This window comes from Geotrypetes seraphini, chromosome 14 (genome assembly GCF_902459505.1).
Source record: "Geotrypetes seraphini chromosome 14, aGeoSer1.1, whole genome shotgun sequence".
NCBI lineage: Eukaryota > Metazoa > Chordata > Amphibia > Gymnophiona > Dermophiidae > Geotrypetes > Geotrypetes seraphini.
The window spans coordinates 69,359,020-69,383,274 of NC_047097.1; the positions used below are offsets into that span (position 1 = coordinate 69,359,020).

The 24,255-nt window shown below is 45.9% G+C and overlaps 1 long non-coding RNA gene across 1 annotated transcript in view; it reads right to left on the minus strand.

The window, feature by feature from the left end:
• LOC117348608 overlaps window positions 1-22,840 on the minus strand; it is a 158,642-nt gene extending 135,802 nt beyond the window's left edge. The window contains exons 1-3 of the long non-coding RNA XR_004537007.1: window positions 21,686-22,840; window positions 21,152-21,302; window positions 19,503-19,654 (exon numbers count right to left, since the gene is read on the minus strand). This is a non-coding gene — a long non-coding RNA (uncharacterized LOC117348608). The remainder of the gene's footprint in view (window positions 1-19,502; window positions 19,655-21,151; window positions 21,303-21,685) is intronic.
• Window positions 22,841-24,255: the final 1,415 nt, after the last annotated feature.

Genomic DNA, 24,255 nt, shown 5'->3' on the forward strand with positions numbered 1-24,255 from the left:
TAATTCCCAATATTCTATTTGCTTTTTTAGATGATTTCAATGTATCCTCAACGTTAACACCTAGACACCTAGATCCTTTTCCTGCGCCGGGCTGGACTAGGCTTTGAGCATTTGCGCATGCTCAAAGCCTTCTGGTCTCGCTCTCTCCGAGATTATCTCGGAGAGAGCGAGACCAGAAGGCTTTGAGCATGCGCAAATGCTCAAAGCCTAGTCCAGCCCGGCGCAGGAAGAAGGAGGATCTCTCTCGCACCGCACCGTCCAGCCCAGCCCAACGAGGGAGGATCTTCGGGCACTGGCACTGGCACATCCTGTGCATTGGTGCCGGTGCCTAATCGGGTAAGAGATGTTTTGCGGTGCTGGGGGGGATCTAGGATCGCGGGGGAGGGGGTGTGACGCGAGCGGGGGGGGAGGATGCCGGTTTGCAGGGGGAATGCCGGATTCGAATGGAAAAAAAAAATGCTCTCTCAGGTAAGCGAGCGGGGGAGAGGATGCCGGTTCGGAGTAGGCAGGAGGAGGTTTTAGCATGCGCGGTATACGCGTGTGCGCGCTATATTAAATTTTTTTAACATAAATTTGTGTTCCCCGCGCGCTATACCCGGGTGCGCGGTATATGGGTGAAAATACGGTATTCCCATCTCCAGATCATTGATCAATATGTTAAAAGCAGTGGTCCCAGCACAGACCCCACTATTTACCCTTCTCCATTGAGAATATTGACCATTTAACCATACTCTCACTTTTCTATCTTTTAACCAGTTCTTAATCCATAACAGGCCATTATCTCCTATCCCATTGACTTTCTAATCTCCACAAAATTTGACCTACTTTGTTAAACGCCTTTGGAAATACAAAAACACAATATCGACCGGTTCACCTTTATCCACATGTTTATACTCCCCCTTGGGAGGGACGGGGCCTGAGGAATCTGAGCAAATCAGGGCCTTCCATATATCCACTTATAGCAGATTCAGATTGGTGTGCGCATTTCATGGGGCGCAACTGTCCTGCACAGATTTGTCAGTGTGCTGAAAATTAGTCCACTTACCAATGTTATCCAACTTAATCAGAAATCATCCTTCATATTAAAAAACTACAAAAATACTTTATCTCCCCATTGCCCCAGGTACATTCGATCGGTTGTGAGCTAGCTGGGACAGACAGGGAAAAAATATTCAGTACCTGAATAAATTCATGTAAACTGTTCTGAGCTGCCCCAGGAGAGCGGTATAGAAAATTGAATAAATAAATAAATAAAAACACTCACTGATTTACTACCTTTTCAGAAAACATCTCTCAAACAAACAAGTTTTAACAAACTTGTGACATCTTAGATATTTCCATGCAGAGCAACAGCGGTAAATAATTAAAAAAAAAATATGACCCAAAAGGCGAAAAGCTATCTTACTAGTCATTTGCAACCAAGAGGAGATCTTCTTGGTCTATATCTGGTCAACAATATGTCGAAATAATCAGGATGCCCGAGTACAAAGTCCTTATAAAGTAACATAAAGGAGGAAGGGAGGACTTATCAATGCTACTATGGGTCATTGTTATGGACTTGATATGTCACCTTTCTGTGGCAGATTATTTTACGACAAACTCCCATTATTTTAGCACAGGTTCTATTTTAGGCAACAAGTCCAAGTTACTAAGAACTGGGGTTACTAGTAAAATCATCCGCTTTAATGAGACACGTTGATAACTTTCCGCCATAGCCCTCAAAAAGGATGCATGACTTTTTAGGGAATCAATGGAATTGAATAGGCGTGATGGAATCAAACTTCCATGCTTTCACAATCAACCTTCCAATTGTTTTCCGAAACATTTTAAGAAAACAATCTCCAATACAGTACATGACACCAATTCAACTTGGAAACAACCGAGATCTGAACAACATTCCTTAACTCAGCCAGGTTCAGAAACAGCTGAAATGGCTGAACCTAAGACAACAAAAAACGTTCTTGCACAACTGAAGGCACCAGCTGCCTCATGGTGAGATCCTTTTCAAAAATAACACCCACTCCGTATACTATTTCCTTTGAATCATCATCATCATTTATTTATATACCACAACAACCCAAAATTTCCGAGCGGTTTACAAAAAGAATAACCAACTGCCTGATTTTTTTGTTCAAGTGTTTGAAATTGTATAGGCCGACAAGATCACTGAGGTTTGAAAATTGCTTACTATTAGATGTAAGCAAAAGGGAAGAAGTGAAACATGTTAACACAATGAAATCTTGTTTTTCTATCACAGGCCTAGTCTTATGTAATGAAACATCAGGAATTTTGCAATTTTGTGGAGATGTGTTGAATTTCAGAAAATTTCTAAAAACATTTCTTTGTTCAAGCCTTCTGTTGATGTATGAAGGTTATATTTACTCTGCGAGATGGAATGATTGAAGAGAAAGTTAGTTCAAATTTTTAAATTTTGTTTTTTATGTTGTTTTATGTTATTCAATGATACGTGATGTCTTTTGATATTATGTAAGTTTATTGTGAGCCGCTTAGGCATTAAGCGGATTATAAATGTTTGAAATAAAATAAATAAATTTTAACATTGGGAACATAAAAAAAAAATAAAAATCAATACACTGGATATACAATAAACCTTACAAAGCAGATAAGTTTTGACCTGATGTCTAAAAACTAAACAAGAACTTGAGTAAAAATAAGAACCCCATAATTCCTCCCAAAGCCGCACTGCTTGATAAGCAAGAAGTTTCTCTATATAACGACGACTTGATCGGGCCCAAACCAAAGGAAAAGCAAAATAATTAATCCTTCAAGTAATCTGAGAGTAGAGCATAAACTCATACAGCTCAACCAAACAGGGATAACCCATGCATAACTTTATAAAGAACGCATGCAAATTTGAACACTGTAGCTCTCTCAGGCAACCAATGTACTTGCAAATAATAAAGTCACATGATCAAGCTTCTTTAAAGAAAAACAATCCGTCTCAGTGCTGTTTGAAACTGTTTAAATGGGTGTTTTGGGCTGCCTAAATAAATAAGATTACAGGAATACTTAAAGTCAGTGCTTGGACCACTAATCTAAAGGAAAGTAATTTTGGATAGCATGAAGTTTCCAAAGGGTGAAAAAAAAAATTATCGTATTTTCGCGGATATAACGCGCACCTGTGTAAAACGCGCACAGGGGTATAGCGCGCAGAAATCACGATGATATGTACCAAAACTTTTCTATACCGCGCTCAGGCATATAACGCGCATGATGCCCGACGCTCCTTTCGCCCGCCCTGACTTTCCGTGCGCTGTCCCGACTCTCCGTTCACCCCCCTGACTTCCGTGCACTGCCCTGACTTTCCGTGCGCTGTCCCGACTCTCCGTTCACCCCCCCTGACTTTCCGTGCACTGTCCCCCCTTGAAGTCCTGTCCCCCTTGAAGGTCTGTCCCCATTCTGAAAGCCTGATGCCCCCCCCCCGACGTCCGATACATCCCCCCCCCCGGCAGGACCACTCGCACCCTCACCCCGAAGGACCGCCGACTCCCCAACAATATCGGGCCAGGAGGGAGCCCAAACCCTCCTGGCCACGGCGACCCCCTAACCCCACCCCGCACTACATTACGGGCAGGAGGGATCCCAGGCCCTCCTGCCCTCGACGCAAACCCCCTCCCCCCAACGACCGCCCCCCCCCAAGAACCTCCGCCCGTCCCCCAGCCGACCCGCGACCCCCCTGGCCGACCCCCACGACCCCCCCCCACCCCCCTTCCGCGTACCTTTGGAAGTTGGCCGGACAGACGGGAGCCAAACCCGCCTGTCCGGCAGGCAGCCAACGAAGAAATGAGGCCGGATTGGCCCATCCGTCCTAAAGCTCCGCCTACTGGTGGGGCCTAAGGCGCGTGGGCCAATCAGAATAGGCCCTGGAGCCTTAGGTCCCACCTGGGGGCGCGGCCTGAGGCACATGGGCCAAACCCGACCATGTGTCTCAGGCCGCGCCCCCAGGTGGGACCTAAGGCTCCAGGGCCTATTCTGATTGGCCCACGCGCCTTAGGCCCCACCAGTAGGCGGAGCTTTAGGACGGATGGGCCAATCCGGCCTCATTTCTTCGTTGGCTGCCTGCCGGACAGGCGGGTTTGGCTCCCGTCTGTCCGGCCAACTTCCAAAGGTACGGGGAAGGGGGGTGGGGGGGTCGTGGGGGTCGGCCAGGGGGGTCGCGGGTCGGCTGGGGGGGCGGTCGGAGGTTCTTGGGGGCGGGCGGTCGTTGGAGGGAGGGGGGTTTGCGTCGAGGGCAGGAGGGCCTGGGATCCCTCCTGCCCGTAATGTAGTGCGGGGTGGGGTTAGGGGGTCGTCGTGGCCAGGAGGGTTTGGGCTCCCTTCTGGCCCAACTACACAAAGGTACGGGGAAGGCGGGTGGGGGTGTCGTGGGGGTCGGCCAGGGGGGTCGCGGGTCGGCTGGGGGACGGGCGGAGGTTCTTGGGGGGGGGCGGTCGTTGGGGGGAGGGGGTTTGCGTCGAGGGCAGGAGGGCCTGGGATCCCTCCTGCCCGTAATGTAGTGCGGGGTGGGGGTAGGGGGTCGCCGTGGCCAGGAGGGTTTGGGCTCCCTCCTGGCCCGATATTGTCGGGAAGTCGGCGGTCCTTCGGGGTGGGGGTGCGAGTGGTCCTGCCGGGGGGGGGGGGCGGTATCGGACGTCGGGGGGTCGGCCGGGCAAGAGGGCTTGGGCTCCCTCTTGCTCCGATCGTGGATGCGGGTGCGGGTGGGAGCGCGTGCGAGCGGTCGTTCGGGGTGGGGGTGCGAGCGGTCCTGCTGGGGGGGTGAATCGGGCGTCGGGCGGGGTGGGAACTATGTTTAAAAACTTTTCTATACCGCGCTCAGGCATATAACGCGCGAGGGGTATGCGCGGTACGTAAAATCACGTATAACGCGCGCGTTATATCCGCGAAAATACGGTATGCATTACCAGATCTACTTGAGGTTGAATAGATAATCCAACATCCAATACCCTAATAGTAGGAACAAAAGACTTGATGGGCCATAAGCCCTGTTGAATAGCCAGAAAAAACTTGGTCTTGTCAGAGTTTACTTTTTGCCAATGTTCCAACATCCACCTCTCCACCAAACTCAAGAGTGTTTCTACTTTAAGAGAAATGGAGGAGACAGTAGAAGAAAATAGAATCACTACTGTAATATAATTTGCATTATTAAAATGAATAAGCCCATTCTGAGAAAATACATGCCCCAAACATACCAAAAAGTCAGTCAATTTCATGGAGGTTTGCCGATTCAATGCTAATTCAACTTACCCATAAACTCTCAGTTTTAGAGGGACTCAAGTTCAATTGATTTTGGTGAAATACATGCGACAACAGTCAACAAACATTGATTGAAATTATTAATATCTTCCGGTGACTCAGGACCAACTTCTGCCAGCAAATGCATATCAACATATGAATGGCCTATATAGCTCTTCATGTTAAATGAGTGATTATATAAACACATTTAAAAGAATAGATGAAATAATAGAGCACTGAAAGACCTCCCAATGAAAGGATGTTTTGTGGTTGATATTCAAAATGATTTAACCATCCATCCCATTGTACCCTCTCCACCACCACATCCAACATTTCTCCCTCTCATCTCTCTTCCCCATGCATCTGTACCTCATGCCTCTCCCACCACCATGTCCAACATTTCTTTCTCTCTCCCTTTGCTCAACAAGTCACCTGCTTTCTTTATTTCCCATGTGCACCATCTCTCTTTCCCTCTCACTCCCATGCCCAGCAATTCTCCCTTTCTATTCCCTCCCCTCAGCATCTCTTTCTTTCACGTCCTCCATTCTTCCATCCTATGTCCCACGTTCATGCTCCCTCCCTCCTTTCTTCCATCCTTTATCCAAAATTTGTGCTACCTCCCTTCCTTTGTGTCCCAATGCGACCCTGCTTCTCCCTTCCTCCCTTACTGTCCCAATGTGACCCTCCTCCTCCCTTCCATGTCCCAATGTGCCCTTCATCATTCCCCTCTGTTCTGCATCCTATATTCATGCCTCCCACATTTACCTCCCTTGGCCGGCTCTCTCCTCCCAGCCACACTTCTCTTGTCTTCTGCTCGTGGTCCGCTATCTTTGTGAAGCCATGATCAATGGCCCCTGCATGCAGTCCGTTGACTTGGAAGCTTTCCCTCTGATGTCATCACATGATGCACCAGAGAGGGGAAGGCCCACCATTTTCTACTGGCATGCCTCGAAGTCAGAGGCCTCGCATGCCTTGAGGCATGCCTCGAAGTCAGAGGGTCCCTCCTACTGTCAACCTCTGACAAAGGTACAGGGGGAGGGGGAAGTTCAGGAGAGCATCCAGCGGTAGGAGGGATTAGGCATCCCTCCTGCCTTTTTTGGGGGGAGGGGAGGAGATGGTTTGGAGGGACATCTGGTGGCAGGAGGGAGTGGGCACCCCTCCTGCCAATTTTGGCTAGCATGGGTTTTTTTTGCGGTGGCAAGAGGGAGTGTGCATCCCTCCTGTCTCTATCTTGGGGGGTTCGGGGACCCACGGTTGTCATGGGGATGGTGATGTCATCAGGGGGGTGGCTTGGCTTGCATTTTTTTTTTTTTTTTTTTTTTAATGGGACAGATAGTGTGCGTGTGTAACACACACACAGCATCTGTGCTCATTTAAAAAAAAACTGGTATGGCACGTTATAGATATATTAATTTGTATTGGTAGGACAGGTAAGCGACTGATTTTGACTAGTCACTTTTTTGTGACCACTAAAAGCAATCTTTTTTTTTGTGCATCGATAAGCGATGTTAGTGCATCAGTCACTCGGCCAGTTTGCATGGTGTTTTAATATTAAAGAGCTTATTTGCATGGCTTTGTCAGATTGGACAAAAAAATAGGCGGTGAGCCATTTTGTGCATCGGATCAGCAAATTCGATCGTCACTAAACCATTCAAAAATGGTTTAGTGATAATCGTTAGACGATGAATGAAGACCAAAAGTAAGTATAAACCTCCTATCTTTTCTTTCTATTTAAACAACAGTACTTTATTTTGAGGACTATTTCTTTAATGTTTAATATTGTTATAAACTCATATGAGGAAAGACTAAAAAGATTAGGGCTCTTCAGCTTGGAAAAGAGATGGCCAAGGGGAGATATGATTGAAGTCTACAAAATCCTGACTGGTGTAGAATGGATACAAATGGATCGGGGTTTTTTTTACTGCATCAAGATTCACAAAGACTAGGGGACACTCAATCAAGTCACAGAGTAATATTTTTAAAACCGATAGGAGGAAGTAGTTTTTCACTCAGAGAACAGTTAAGCTCTGGAATGCGTTGCCAGAGGATGTGGTAAGAGCAGTTAATGTAGCTGGTTTTAAAAACAGTTTGGACAAATTCCTGGAGGAAAAGTCCATAGTCTGCTGCTGAGACAGTCATGAGACGGTAGCATGGAATGCTGCTATTTGTGTTTTTTTGCCATGTACTTGGGACTTGGATTGGCCTCTGCGAAGATGGAATACAGGGCTAGATGGACCTTTCGTCTGACCCAGTAAGGCTATTCTTATGTTTTTATGTACTGTACAGGATGCAAGTTACATACAAATTCAACTTTAAAAAACGGTTTAAAAACTGGAACTCTTTCTTAACTCGGGGACTGCCTGTATAGGACAATCAAGCCATTGTGACATCACTGATGAGGTTGGCTCTTATTGGTGGAATGAGGCATTGTGACATCACAATCTTAGCTCTGGTTACCAGAGACTGAAACTCTTCACACGACGAGGTGGGTGCAGAAAAGTTCTCAGTCCAACCAAGAGAATGACGTGGATATGGTTCAATCAATCATCTGGAACAATGTCAAAAACATAGAATTTTGTGCATTTAGCGAAATAAGAAAACACTCTTTTTCAGCTACAGTGGCAAAATATCATTCAGAAGTTGGCTGGTTGGGCTGAGAACCTTGGAGCCCCCCTCGTATTTCTCTAGGCCATTTATTTTCAAGCTGATGTTTATATTTTCATTAACAAGAGACCACCGCAGACTACTGGTTTCTTTTTATCTGGGGGATTATGTTTTTTTCTTGCTTTAGTAAAGCAGAGTATGAATTCTACAAGAACAGAAGAAGCTGGTGGGGGAGGGAATAGGCTGTAGAACAACTGGGATAATTATATTACCTAACTCAGACTGATCTGTCTTCATCCTTCACACTGGCTCATATTGAAAAGGTATTGTAAATCTGGAACACACCTCAATTCATGACAGGTCACAAAAAAAAAAAACCCTTATAATTACAGTGGTTACTTTGAAGTTATGTAGCTAGACAGAATTGTCATCTTAAACTCAAAGGTGCTTTGCAAAGAATTTAGGATATATTTTTGCAAAGCTGATTAGAATAACAATACGGTCCCCTTTTGAATTCAGGACATTTTGTTTGTAGTTTTCCGAGAGTTTTAGACAGCTTAATGCCACTTTTCACAAAAGAAAAGCTCCAACAAAAGACTAGATGTGGATACATTTCCCCATCATCCTTGTCATCCAATTTTCTCATATATTCTTGCTATATATCAGGAGGTACACGTAGCTATTTATGAAGTTTTGACCTTTGAAGTCTTTGACATTTTTCCTTAAAACATAGTTAAAAGTGGTATATGCAGTTTTTAGACATACTTCAATTAAGAGAGTCTTTCCATACTGATGGCACAGCAGAATTATCTATAGCCCGATTTTCTCCAGGCTCCCCAGCACTCCTGACCAATTTTATCCTGATTGCTTTCAGTTTCTTTTCTTCAGTTCCCAATTAATAGTATTTTTTAAGCTTCATTTCTCAGATTAATAGCCTTCTCCGTTAATGTTTTGACCACACCGCTCAGTAGCATCAACAAAATCATTTCCCTAAATACACACCCTGCTGGCTTCTTCAAAATCAAAAGTATATCTGATATCTTCTCACTTTCCAGAGACGTAAGCCCTCCTCAATTGTTCCTCAGTTAGTCTTCAAAAATGTCCAGTATGTAAGGACAATGGCCTAGATGCACCAAATGGTCTGATTGTGTACCGATGGTCGCTAAAACAGTTTGACATCCTCCTCCTCCATCTGAGTCTCCCAAATCATATCCTCTTCCTCCTCAAACAACTCCCCCAACCCTCTTCTTCCTTCTTGAGGCCTCAGCTTTGAAGGATTTGGATTCAACTGGTGTCCCCACGGGACTGAGGAGCTTTCGAAGGTGCCTCTGGCTCAAGGATGGGATCTGTTGGAGGCACTTAGAGAATCGTGAGGATCCTGAGAGGACTTTAGGAGAAAGGTTGGAACTAACTTCCTTCTTCCCATCTAGGGACCTAACATTTGCTGAGGCCTTTTCCTCCACTCAATTTGAAGATGATGTTGAAATCTATAGGTAACACTTGACTATATATTAATGGGGCGATTTATTTGTGTGTGAGTTTTCTGCTCCATCATTCCTCCCTTTGTTAATTATTTTTGTTCACCTTGTTGGCCAGACAAAATGGACAGGGTGGGTCATTATCTATGTCATTTACTGTGTAATTGTTGATATTAATTGGCTTGCTATTGCAAAATTTATATGGTAACTATGGCCAATTGTAGCCTGTTAACTGCATATTATGTTCTGAACTCTTTAGGGAGTACAGGATATTAAAAAAAAAAAGAATAAATAATTCATTAGGTTGTAAGTGCACCTCTGGATGATGTCTAAATTTGGGAACAGATATTTGGGCAACCTTTATAGAAGCGTGTATTGTGCTGTTCTGCTAGTATTCTATAACGAAAAGAAGGTGGCCATGTTCTTTTATAGAATATTTGGCAAATTCTATCGGAGTCCAGTATACCTAGCCGATGTCGGCACATAATTTAGCAATAGGCTTAAGGGGCACTGATAATTGGCACTTAACACTTCATAATTGGCTTTACTTGGACTTAAATGAAAGTTAGGAGCCCACTGGCTACCCATCAACAAGCGATGTGCTTTACAGGCCCTTGTACTGGCACACAAAATCTTCCACCACAAGGCGCCTGCCTATGTCTCTGTCAAACTTAAGACAGTACACCCCCAACCATTCCCTCTGCTCTGAAGTGGAGAATCGACTAAGCATCCCCCCAGAGAGATCTCTCCAAATGGAAACTGCATGCAAGCGCTCCTACAGCCACTTTATCCCTCGTCTATGGAATCAACTGCCCACAGAAACCCGAAGACTAGACTCACTGATGGCTTTCCGAAAAGCAGTGGACTCCTTTTCGGTCAATGATGACTTCAACAAATGGACTCCTCTCCATAAAATGACTCCACCAATTAGACTCTAGCCCTTTTTGCCTCCTTCCATGCACTTCCCAAACGTATCTGCCATGTCTGTGGACTTATTTTGTAACTGTCTTCTTGTAACCCATTTTGGGCTTTTTGGGAGGACGGGATAAAAGTTGAAATAATTAAATAAATAACTTGAAAAACACAATTCTAACAAAGTAGGTGACTAGACCAAAGTGTCTAGCTAAATGTGGGCATGGTTGGCAGCAGATCATAGGCGTGATTTCAAGTTAAGTGCCTCTTTGTGAATTACATGCCGTTAGGTGCCTAACTTAGGCATAGATGTTTAGGCAAAGAAAACCCTGGCATAAATCGGGTGCGTCTAAAGTTAGGACAAGCTCGAGAAATGGGCCGCAACATGGCAAATGAGGTTTAACGTGGATAAGTGTAAAGTGATGCATGTCAGTATACATATCTTATACATAAATACAGTATACAAATCTTATACATAAATACAGGATGGTCGGTGCGGTACTCGGAGAGACCCCCAAGGAAACAGACTTGGGAGTACTGGTTGACAAGTGAATGAAGCCGCCCGCGCAATGCGCAGCAGTGGTGAAAAGGGCAAACAGAATGCTAGGAATGATAAAGAAGAGGATCACAAACATATCAGAGAAGGTTATCATGCCGCTATACTGGGCCATGGTACACCCCCACCTGGAATACTGTGTCCAGCACTGGTCGCCGTACATGAAGGACACAGTACTACTTGAGAGGGTTCAGAGAAGAGCGACTAAAATGGTTAAGGGGCTGGAGGAGTTACCATACAGTGAGAGATTAGAGAAACTGGGCGTCTTCTCCCTTGAAAAGAGGAGGTTAAGAGGGGACATGATCGAAACATTCAAGATAATGAAGGGAATAGACTTAGTAGATAAAAGACAGGTTGTTCACCCTCTCCAAGGTAGGGAGAACAAGAGGGCACTCTCTAGAGTTAAAAAGGGATAGATTCCGTACAAACGTAAGGAAGTTCTTCTTCACCCAGAGAGTGGTAGAAAACTGGAACGCTCTTCCGGAGTCTGTTATAGGGGAAAACACCCTCCAGGGATTCAAGACAAAGTTAGACAAGTTCCTACTGAACCAGAACGTATGCAGGAAAGGCTAGTCTCAGTTAGAGCACTGGTCCTTTGACCTAAGGGCCTCCGTGGAAGCGGACTGCTGGGCACGATGGACCACTGGTCTGACCCAGCAGCGGCAATTCTTATGTTCTTACCTAGCGACACCTAAGCACACTTTGGCGATGCTAAGTATGATTCTGTACAGTGCGTCTTACTTTTATAGAATCGCTCTTAGCACCATACTAGTCAGCGCTGATATTTTAGGCGGACTATACAGAACTGGATCCTAAGGCTTGGATTCTATAAACGGTGTCTTAAGTTAGGCGCCGATAGGCGCCTAACTTAAGTTGAACATTAAAAATGATTTTTTTAAAAAAACAGCCCTCTTAAAAGAAAAAAATGTAGATGCCTAACGATGCCTAAAAAAATGATGCTGGAATCGAAGCTATGGAGATGTTTTAAGAAGCCTAACAGAAAACAAACGACGAAGGTGACTGGTGGATGTTCCAATTTCCTTTATTGCACCTAACGCCGTTGTAGGTCAGGCTAATGCTGGAAGTGGCATTAGGCGTCATAACGCACCTCTGTAGGCGCAATTCACGTGAAAGGTCAGTGTTGGAAATGTAGGCCTAGACAACATTTCCGGTGCCTGCTTTAAACATTCTCGTGATTCTACAACCGATGCCAGTGCATGATTGGCGCGCGACCAGTTTTGAAGGCTTTGGCCGATATCAGCACTGGTTGCGTAATCCAGCCCTAAGTTCCTAAGAACATTAGAGCTGCCATATTGGGACAAACCGCAGGTCAATTATCCTAGGAATAAGCAGTCGATTTCCCCACCAGTTGCCTTGTTATAGAATTGTCCCCAACATGGCTTCTATGGGCCAAAGTGTTTCTCAAAGAAACTTGAATGAGGCAGTAGAACAGCTGAGTGTAGCTTAAGATCAAGGGCTGGGCTGCTGAGATGCTGCCAGACTTGAAAACTTTAATTTACTGTCACTGTTCACCCCCTTTGAGGTTTATGGTGGTATTTATACGCACGGCATCAATCACAGGAAACAAGGAAGGGATTTACAGTTCGTTTTAAAGACTGCAAATGCAATGTAATGTAAATAGCATGCCTCGTGGGTATTTGCACTTAATGGGAAAATTGCAAGAAACAAAAGACTGGTAGGGGAAATTTCAAAATTGACTTTCTTGTATCTAATGCCTTCCAGTGAGCAGTATTAAAACACTAAGAAGTGGCGACGATGTTCTGCTTATGTGTTAGACCGTTTCCATTCCTCTCAGCTGATCTTGTTCTACTTTCGACTTAGCATCTTGGGATAAGGATATCTGTGCTTCAGCTATTTATTATTCTATAGGTTCTGACTTAATAATTGCATGTGTCATTGATTCCCAAACCTGTCCAGAGGAAACCCCAGCCTGTCAGGCGTTCCGGATGTCTACAATGAATAACCACGAGATCCATCGACTTACACTGCCTCCTATATCACACAAATTTGTTGTGGATATCCTTAAATGATGTTAGAATGATCATCCCTACTCTCTCGGTTTGTCATCTAAAAATACATTGGAAGGGGAGCAGAACTTTAGAATTCTTTACCTCTGGAAATTAGACTGACAACAGTTTCAATGCTTAATGAAGACTTGGCTTTTTCAACAACATTTTGGATACTGAATTCTGTTTCTGTCCAAATTTATTATTCTTATATATTTACTGGGGTTTATTAACTGCCTTTTCGTGTTGAGATTCATCCAAAGCGCTTTATAATACACTGAATGGTAATCAGCTACTCTTGAGTATTTTCCCGATCTGTCCCGGCAGGTTCACGAATTAACTGTGGGCCTGGGGCAGTGGAAGGTTGGGTGACTTGCCCAGGATCACAGGGAACAGGCTAAATGAGTTGTCAATATTCAAAAGATTTGTGTAGATAACTTTGGGAGCTCTCAAGACAAATGTTGCATTTCAGATTCCCTCCCTGTCTCTAGCACCACCTAAACTGGTGTGGAGTGAAGGCTTACTGGTGCCAATGGCCTCCTAGTTTTACTAGTCCCAACCTGGAACCCACAATGAATTCTCAGAGAATTAAACCTAGAAGCTAGTATTACCTCCCTAAACTTGTACCCCCCAGTTTGGCACACAGCAGAAAACAGCCAGCGCAGGGGTGTCCAGACAGGCAGGGGTTACATTACTATAGGGCAGGGGTGTCAAAGTCCCTCCTCGAGGGCCGCAAACCAGTCGGGTTTTCAGGATTTCCCCAATGAATATGCACGAGATCTATTTGCATGCACTGCTTTCATGGTATGCTAATAGATCTCATGCATATTAATTAGGGCAATCCTGAAAACCCGATTGGATTCCAGCCCTCAAGGACCGGAGTTGCCCATGTCTGGTCTAGGGCCTAGGGATGTCAAAGTCCCTCCTCGAGGGCCGGAATCCAGTCGGGTTTTCAGGATTTCTCCAATGAATATGCATGAGATCTATTTGCATGCACTGCTTTCATGGTATGCTAATAGATCTCATGCATATTCATTGGGGAAATCCTGAAAACTCAACTGGATTGCGGCCCTCGAACACCGACATTCGACACCCCTGCTATAGGAGATCACCAGGTCTAAAGATCTATTACTATCTACTAATTAAATGTAGGATGACCATATTTTACTTCTGTATAATCCAGACCTATAGCCCCGCCCTCAGGCCCACCCAGTTCCACCCAGCCCTGCTCCATTATGCCCAAGCCACTCACCGTTCCGTCCCAGCCTCACCCCCTCAACCTGTTCTCGTCCTCGGGACCGCCTCGGGGGGGGCATCTACGCGCGCACGGATGCAACGCAATGATTGTAACACACATGCGCCCGACATCACCATGTCGCATCAGCGCAAGCGCAGATGCCCTTCCGAAGCGGTTCCGAGGTGGAAGCTTTTCAAAACCCGGACAAAGTGCCGGGTTTTGAAAAGCCATCCGGATGCCCAGGTATGTCCTCTAAAAAGAGGTACGGGGAAGGGAAGGGGGAGGTGTGCATGCGGCAGGGGGTGGAGACGAGGGCAGGGGAGGGGGCGCCTCTCATCCTCGCTACGCCACTGGATCAAAGCTGTGGTTACAGAATTGTAACTAACATTAGAACTGGGGAAATAGGACCTGTGCCACGCTCATAACCGCTCTAGGGTTCACGAGAATATGGATTTCCAAGAACAATCGGGAAGGAAAGAGTCTGAAAATCTCAAGAATGATTGTAGAGCTCTGTGTTGGGGTTTGCATGGCAAACGGGTTCAATATAAAAGCAAAAAGCAATTGGACACAAGGTCCCAGGCATCTCCTCTTCCAGCTGCAACTGTTGAAAGGACAATGTGAAGATGTACGGGAGATAGTCACGTCTACAGTGAGAAGGTCAACCTGATTTGGTCATAGCAAGTCTGTTCTTTAAGTTGTGTTGTGCCATGAAGAGGGTCAGGAGAAAAGAGATGCAGTGGAGAAGAAAACTGAAGATCAGAGGCAAAGGAGATGAGGGGAGACAGCTTGGAGACTGCAAGGTCATGTGTATGCTCAGAAGAGGAGGGAACGTTATACGAGGGGTTAGAAGGTCAGCAGGGAGCTCATGAGCTGAAACAGAAGCAAACTTTGCTAGATTTTGTTAAATAACTTTAGATTGGCTGCATAAATGGCACTTAAAGACAATCATGTGGCTACAGATGTCGATGGTTTATTTAAAGCTTTTATACCGCTAAATGACGACTATGAAGTCAATTCAGAGCGGTTTACATGAGCAGCTTTGATGGACAGATGAACATTAACTTCAGTAATGACGGTACAGCACATGAGTTACAAGATATGAACGATAGACAAGGAGTAACACAATCCTGCTGGAGTTATGATCAAATCGTTTAGTCATGGAGTTACTTGCAGAATTAGATTGTTTCTGAAATGCCCATTATACAAATCATTAACCTTAGTCTATCCTTGTCCCAACGTGGGCTGGGATTTGCTGTTGGACGATTTTGCTATGGTTTGTGAACTTTGGGTGTTATCCTAGTCGCAGCCCTGTTCATTTGGGGAGGGGGGGGAGCCCTGCAATGGCATTACAGGCCCTGTGGCAGTATCCCAAGCTACTGGCTGCTGGGATCATCAGAGGATGAGCGGTGGGCCGGCTGGGAGCCGTGCCTGATGGGTCAGGTGACCCTGGAGAATGGGGCATGTGGGGGACATGCCACCCCTCAGATCCTTGCTAGCCTGGCGGGGTCGGGGGCCCTAACTTTGTTTAAAGTAGCTCAGGAATTTTATGCTATGATGTTATTATGCTGTTATATATTTAATGTGTAATTTGCAATAAACAGGGCTACGGCTAATTTTCACCATAACTATTAGTTTGTGTGTTTTGTCTAGAACATAAGGGGTGGTGGGGCACAGGTTAATGGAGGTATTCAGGTTCCGCTGTTATAGCTCATAAAACCATGATATGCAACATTTGTAATTGCGGGCTCTAATTTTGAAAGCATTTTATTATGTAAACTATTTATGCGCGATTTCAATCTGCTTCTCCCTCTCTCTCACTGATATTTGATAGCGATATATACTGGAGGTCTCTGGCTATGATTTGTTTTGATTAATAACTTATATCCTTTAATGGTGTTGTGGTTTCACAACCTGCTTATTACACGGCTGTGTTTTACCTCAGCAAACCAGAAGCTGTCAACCTGAATCCCAAAAAGATTAGAGACTAATTCAGCAAGGCATTACCCCAGGTCTCTTTCCCACAAGCCAAGTTTGTGGTAGAAAAGGCACAGGATCCTGACAATCAAATGACCGTTCTGAACTAAAGATCAAGTGTAGCTCACATTCATCCACTTTCTAGGACTAGCCGGGGCTTCAAGTTTGCAGGAAGTAGCGATTTACGAACTTTTCAGTGGTGAATTAGTTAATCCCAAGCTCCAATTTGTTTTCAGTGCACATTAACTTGCACGTTTTAAGTGCGTTCAATCACTTTTGCTCGCACAAATATTTGTAAGGCACCCAAAAACAAAACAAATGGGCAATGATGAATGTACATCTTTAATCTAAAGCAGGTGTGTCCAACCTTTTGGCTTCGCTGGGCCGCGTTGGCTGAAAAAAAAATGTTTCTGGGGCCGCACAAACATGCAAACGCTGCAGCAAGACAGAGGAGGGAGCCGGCAAGATGGTAAACAACCGGGGGCAGCAGAGGAAAACACTGCATCGCCCTCGACCGGGGCCACACAAAATACTTCACTGGGCCGCATGCGGCCCCTGAGCCGCAGGTTGGACGCCCCTGATCTAAAGCATATTTGATAAAGGTAACACAAGTGCCTCGGTGTCCTTTTTTAAATCGTGTTCCTCAGAATCAGTCAGGAGCAAACTGCCAAGTTTTTCCTTTGGATAGGTGGTATAATAATCTAAACTAAACTGGTCTATTTCCCGCAGAACCCTCAACACAATACGTCTAAATCTCCCTTCCACAAAAAAAATCTGCAATACAATCCTATTTTCCACTCCATGCTCACCTTTCTAGGCGTAAAAACTTGGAAGGACCTTATTGAAATGACCTGGGCGGAACCTAACTACACCATGGCGTCCTTTTATCAAGCCGCACTAGCGGGGTTAGCGCGTCTGACGTTTCATCCTGCGCTAACCCCCGCGGCAAGCCAAAAAACTAACACCTGGTCAATGGAGGCGTTGGCGACTAGCGCGGCAGGCGGTTTAACGCGCGATAAACCCCTACCGCACCTTGATAAAAGGACCCCCATATTCCGGAAAAAAACTGAAAACTCATCTATTTGACACTGTATCCTCTCCTCCTCCACCCCTCTCCCTATCCCCCTCCTACCCTCCTCTTCTCCCCCCCTCTTTAAATCGCCTTGAGCCTACCTAGGTATGAGCAATGCAGAAATAGAAGATTAGATTAGATAATAAACACCTATGTTGGGAATTTCTTTAAGACTGGTTTCAGTTATTGAGGTGAAATGCCTCAAACCCAGGGTTGCCAGATTTTACTATAGTAAAATCCAGACCTCCTAGCCCCGCCCCCAAACCCATCCAGTTCCACCCATCCCCGCCCCTTTATGCCCCAGTCCCACACCCAATCCCGCCCTAGCCCCGCCCCTTGCACCCAATCCCGCCCTAGCCCCGCCTCTTGCTCATGCGCAGATGTCCTCCTGCCCGACGCGATTTAGAGGAGGCTTTTCAAAACCCGTACACAATGCCGGGTTTTGAAACGCCCTCCGGACCCCCAGACATGTCCTCAAAAGGAGGACGTCTGGTAGCCCTACTCCAACCCATTTCTGGGTTGCCTGCGAATTCTTCCACAATTATCAATTCATAAATCCTAACAGAGAGACTTCACTTTCAGCTGGGAGAGAAGAATAAGCAAGACCACTTCATTTCAAGACCTTAAGTTTTCCGATCGGCCTCTCTAGTTTCTCCTCTGGGTCAGTACTAAGCGTCGTGGTATCTTGCAATCAATGCCTGAAACAAAAGGGAGTTCCAAGAATAGTAGACGGGGGGGAAAGGGTTGGCTTTTTTTTTTTTTTGCTTAGTCAATTAAAGTCACCGATTGTTCTCATGTTATTTGTATCTACATAAGCAAGTATCTGTAGGTAACACCCTGCAAAAGGAAGCATCCTTTCTAGACCTTGAGGCAATAAGATCATCAAACAATGGAAAGCAATTAGACATACAGATGAACAATGCTAGTGAGAGTTATGGAGTTTTCCTTGAATCACACCAGTGCATGCTAGATGCCAAAAACATAAACCAGGCTGCATGACATGCATTTTTCACAATTTCCTTAGATTATTCTTTTATTAATAGCTATCAACAGCAAACGATAGGCAGGGCCTGCATCAACAGCTGCCCTGAGCTTTGCCAGCCCTGACTTCGTTGCCAGTCTAAAGCTAGTGGTGAACCTGAAAAGCCAGCGATTCCGCGGGATATCCCTAATGAATACGCATGAGAGAGATTTGCATACCTGTCGCTTCCATTATATGCAAATCTCTCTCATGCATATTCATTAGGGATATCTTGAAAAGCCGACTGGCTGGGGGGTCCCCCAGGACAGGGTTTGGGAACCACTGCTCTAGACAAAATGCACAAACTATAGTTATGGTGAAAATCAGAGCTCTAGAAGATTTACAATTACGCTTTACGTTTTCATTTTTGGAATTATAAGGGATTGTTTTCTAATTGACTGAAGCCAGAATAAACTACAGTTGACTTGTCATCTCCAGCCTTTCTCGGAGAGCAAGAATAACTAGAAGAGAGAAAATTAAATGAGTTCGGACCCGTTTATAAACCGAGCGCTCCTTTTAGAGTGCGCTAAAATGCCCCGCGCGCTAGCCACTACCGCCTCCTTTTAAGCAAGCGGTAGTTTATCGGCGTGCTTGCGCTTAAAACGCCAGCGCACCTTCCTAAAAGGAGCCCTGCGTTTTGATAAGAGCATAATTTGTGCGTCTTATCAGACTGGCACTTTGATTAGTGAGATTCTCTCTGTTAAGTTTTTTTGATAACGACATATAAGGGTTCCCAAAAATGTGCCGGTTTCCCTTCTCCATGACAACTGGTGCTATGGAGAAGGGTGAGGAGCTTTCTGTGGAGGGGAAACATCAGCGAGCGATTTCTCTTCTCCGTTGGGGGAGTTCTGAGGAACCAGTCGGTGAAGGTATAACACAGGGCTGCCCAAGTCCGGTCCTCGAGATCTACTGGCAGGCCAGGTTTTCAGGATATCCACAATGAATATGCATGAGAGAGATTTGCCTACACTGCCTTCTTGGTATGCAAATCTCTCTCATGCATATTCATTGTGGATATCCTGAAAACCTGGCCTGCCAGTAGATCTCGAGGACCGGACTTGGGCAGCCCTGGTATAACAGATGAGAGAAGTCCGAGACCTGGATGCTCAAAAGCTTACCTTGGTCTCACCAGAATCTTAAAAAGGGGCATCAATACCTCCTGTGCTGGTAACAGCTTTAATGATTTTCTACTGAAAAGCAGGGATTCCTCATGGCCACGCACAGCTGAACTCACTGAATTAGGTTGGCACTTCTCCAAGGGTCCCTTTCAGTTAACCCTTACTTCTATAACCTTAGTATTATCAGCCAGACTCTCTTGTGTTTTCAACAACTTTCTTTAATAACTTGAAGTAAAGAATGAACACTCACAATTTGAAGATTTCAAGGCAGTCCAACTGTTACAGAATCTTCTCACTCTACCAGCACATCCTATTCAAAGGGAAGCTGGGAGTATGTCCACACACCTTCTGGGAAATAGCACTATGCTGCAGACTTAGATATTGAACCTAAGCTGTAATAGGCTAGCGAAAATAAAGGACAAAAACCTGGTGAGAGGACAATGCTAGACCCCAGTATTCATGCAGTCATTGGTCTCACAAAATGGATACTGTTCTCTCGCAGAAGCTAAAGAAGGGTGGGATCAAGCAGCCTGGTTCTCTGGGAGAAGCAAAGCTGAGGATTTGAGTTCACAAAGCACACTTTGCTTACACATCTAGAATAAGCACTCATATACTTGTTTTATACAAGAACTGAGAAAATGCCCCATGACCAATCCATACATCTTCCCACTGCCTGGAGGAGGGAGGTGCTCTGGCCAGAGGAGGGGGTGCTCTGCCCTGTTGCGTTCCCTCCCTGCCAGGTACTGCGTGGGGGTGGGACGCCTTGTGCAGCCGGGAGCCCAGAAAAAGCACCATCAAGTTTCAGGCTTCAAGTGGAGGAGGCCTTCTACGGGTGGGACTTTGAGATCCCCAAAAGTTTACGTACGTGGGATTTCAGGTAGTGTTATCAGATTTTACTATTGTTAAATCCAAACCCATGGCCCTGCTCCCAGGCCCACCCAGTTCTGCCAGGCCCCGCCCCCCCCTCAACCTGTTCTTATGCCCGGAGCCGCATTGGAAGGGCAATTGCGCATGTGCAAGTGTGACTTGTTGACATCAAACACATGACAACACTGAATTGTATCCACGCATGCCCTCTCGACGTGGTCCCAAGCTGGAAGTTTTTCAAAACCCAGGCAAAGTGCCAGGTTTTGAAAAGCCATCAGGATGCCCGGACATGTCTTCTAACAAGAGCATGTCCAGGTAAATCCAAACATCTGGTAACCCTAGTTGCAGGGACTGAAAAGCATGGGGGGTGAGGCAAAAAATTTGTGCTCTTTTCCCTCCCACTTTGGTCTCAGTCCCCTCCCGTAACCTGAGATGTGGCAAGGTGACCGCTCTAGAGCGGGGATAGGCGACGAGGGCCAGAATCCAGTTGGGTTTTTAGGATTTCCCCAATGAATATGCATGAGATCCATTTGCATACAATGGAAGGCAGTGCATACAAATACGTCTCGTGCATATTCATTGGGGATTCCGGCCCTCTTTGCCCATCCCTGCTCTAGAGGCTAAGTAGTACAGAACTTTCCCTCATTGGATAAAGGAGTCTTCTCACTCTTCACCTGCTCATACCTGAATTCCAGGTCAGACAACGGTTAAGATTTGAATAGCCTAAAACTGAAACAAATGCTACAGCTTCAGGTTGACAAGAGCTTGACCAGTGTTGCAGGAGTATAAGTAGCCACCACTTTATTTTTTTCGTTATAGCTCGCCCCACAAATCTTGGTTCCGAGGGACTTGTTACTGAGGTGCCAGGGCGAAAGTCACATGCACGATGGTTAAATAATTACCTCAGCCAAGACATTTTGCAAAAGTTGATAAAAATTCTTTGCTTCAAGATTATTCCTCTCTTTTACCAAGACAGCTGTGAAAGCTGTGAATATTTAAAAAAAAAACCAACAACTGTGCAGACCCACTTACCTGCTTTTCCAGCGCTTAGCTAATCAGAAGAATTATTTCTGCATCAACTGTTTAATAATGCCATATGTAATAATGGTAATCAAATATTCATAATACTATATATTCCCTCGCTCTGAAGCTGGAGCACAGTGTCTCCTTAATTTATTGTTTTCTGGAGAGAGAGAGAGAAAAAAAAAAAGAAAGCTAAAGAAAAGAATTTTCATTAAGGTTAACATATTGCCTGTGGGAAACTCAACTGTTTAAAGTTATTAAGTGCTAGAAATACTTGTTGCTCCACTACAAGGCACCAGAAAGAAAATAAATTAAGTACTTGGGGAGGGGGATTAGCGCAGTTTTGAAAGCTGCCCATCCCCCCCCCCCCTCTCTTTTAGGTACGCCTAAGTGAGCCGCCATTATTTTTCTCCACTCAGCCAGAATCCAACTTTTCTTTTCCCTCCCCCCCCCCCCAGAACCTGACTTTTCGAGCCTTTGCACGGGATAACTTTTTTTTATTATTATAATTATTTGAGCGGCACCAGCTGCAAGCAAACATACTTTTTCGTTGCTGTGTAAGGCTAATGCCTTTCTTTTCTTCCCCGTGGAAGCGTTTCATCTGCAGCTCCATTGACCGGCAAGTGTTGGGTTACAGGGCAATCAATAGCTCCCGGCCCACCGATTAGCTTGTCAGTCAAAGCCTATGAGGGGCTGGTGTAAATCCCCAAATACCAGGGGCCACCAGACTGCAAAGGATGGAATGCACCAGGCTAGTGGGCTCCCTTTTTTTTCTCTCTCTCTCTCTCCCTGCCACCTGTTACTCTGGAACATGTGCAGGGCGTATTAGCCTTGAAGGTCAGCTGTCTTGGAGGGCTGAAGCTTTTCCAAATATTTCAGCTCATTACAGGCATCAATCTCTCCTGATTATTGCCAAGTCTCCTCACGCTTCTTTCACTAGTGCTCAGTTTCTTTGGATGCATGAGCTACAAACTTCAAGTTGGGCCCTGTTTAGTCTCATCTGATGTCATCCTGGGTGGAGGACGAGGGGGCTCATCTCTTTATGGCACTTGCTCAGTGGCGTCCATTTGTTTCCAAATAAAGTGCCCTGGTAGGTGTCTGAAAGGTCTTTAATCCTTTAAATCTGATGTGAAAACCCATATGTGAAGCCAGGTGCTTTTCATTCTTTCAGGGGGGGGGGGAGGGAATAATAAAATGTTGCTGTGGCTTTGAAAGCAAAACTCTTCGAGCTATTTTGGATCCGCATGTATTAAGAAAGATCTAGACATTCTTGAACCACAAGAGGAAATTCTTTGCCTCTGGCACGAAAGACTCTAGCAAGGGTTTTATTGCCAGTGTGCTCCGGTTTCCCATAAGGCCTTGCAACAAACCACCCCCGGCCACCTTTCCGGCGCAGACTTGCGCTCATTTTAACGCGTCCAGTTTCCCCCCAAAGCTGGCAACTTGACTTTTTTTTTCTTTCACAAATGTCTTTTAGAATATTTTTCCGCAGCTAATAATGGAGGCAGATGCTAGAGGTGATCCGTGGTTTCAGCTGTTCCCCAGCAGTCTGGACCCAGAAAATTCATATTGAGTTACAGGAAGGATAAGAAAATTAGCTTCGCCTAGACCGGGGGTCGGCAACCTGCGGCTCCAGAGCCGCATGCGGCTCTTTTCCACCTTTGCTGCGGCTCCGGTAGTGTGTCACGCAGGTATGCACCTTACAAGTCCAGGGTCGCGGCGGGAAATAGCCATGCTGAGCAGTGAGCTCAGCACATACACAGATGAAAGCCTTGCTTGCTGATTGGTCCGGCGGCCCCGCCCCGCTGTGCCGCCGGACCAATCAGCAAGCAAGGCTTTCATCTGTGTAGTGCTGAGCTCACTGCTCAGCATGGCTATTTCCCGCCGCGACGCTGGACTTGTAAGGTGCCTGAAAAAGAAATCATCCTGGCCGGGGTCGGTGTCATGCTCCGGAGATCTACAGCCTTCCTATCTCCCTCTCCCTTCTACCTGCTTCCGGCCACATCCCCTGCTCCGCGGCTCTCTTCGGCAACTCAGCAGCAGCTTCTGACGTCGGGGCCTACCCTCTGCGAGTCCCGCTTGTTTCAACTTCCTTTTTCCACAAAGGCGGGACTCGTAGAGGGAAGGCCTCGATGTCGGCAGCTTGTCTTGATCACCGCTGCTGACGAGTTGCTGAAGAGAGCCGCGGAGCAGGGGGGTGTTGCCAGGTGCAGGTAGAAGGGAGAGGGCCAGATGCAGGACTCGTGGGTGAGGGAGGAGAAGAGAGAGAGAAAGAGAGAGGGGAGGGAAACAAAAGGAAATCTTTCATACTGGGCTGGGCCGGAGTGGAGGGAGGGTGGAAAGATTCTAGCTACAGGGTGCAGTAACAAAGGAAAAGGGGGGGGGGAAAGCTGAAAATGGAGATAGTGACACAAAGAAGAGAAAGGGTAAGCAGGACCTACTGAATAAGGATAGAGATACAGAGGGGACATGAAGCGGAGGTGAAATAGAGACATAGAAGTAATGCTGAAAAAGTGGGGGGGGGGGGGGGAGATAGACATTGAAAGGGCAAATGGTGAACATGGCGTAAAGATAAGGACAGAGACAAATGAAGATTCTGAAAAAGTGGTGAGATAGGGATATAGGTGAGATGGACACAAAGAAGGGTGATGGTGGAATGGTAATTCTGACAGACACAGAAGGGAAATGCTGGATCAAGGAGAGATGGGGCTCAGGCTGGATGGAATGAGGAGAAATGCCTTGTTGGCCCGGAACTTCCTCTCCTACGTCAGAATTGACGTCAGGGAGCGGAATGCTGGTCAGCGCAACACTTCTGCAGGGAAAGCTTGGGACGGCGGTGGCTTGGGGGCTGTTCCCCGATTGCGGTGGCAGCAAACCGAGTGGCTTGGGGGACGGCACGGAGACAGAAAGAAGGGGGAACAGGGAGACAGAAAGAAAAAGTTGGGGGAGAGAATGAGGTCTGGAGGAGAGGAAACATACAGGAGGCTGAAAGAAAGGAAGAAAGATTGGATGCACAGTCAGAAGGAGAAAGTGCAACCAGAGACTCATGAAATCACCAAATAGCAAAGGTAGGAAAAATGATTTTATTTTCAATTTAGTGATCCTGTATATAG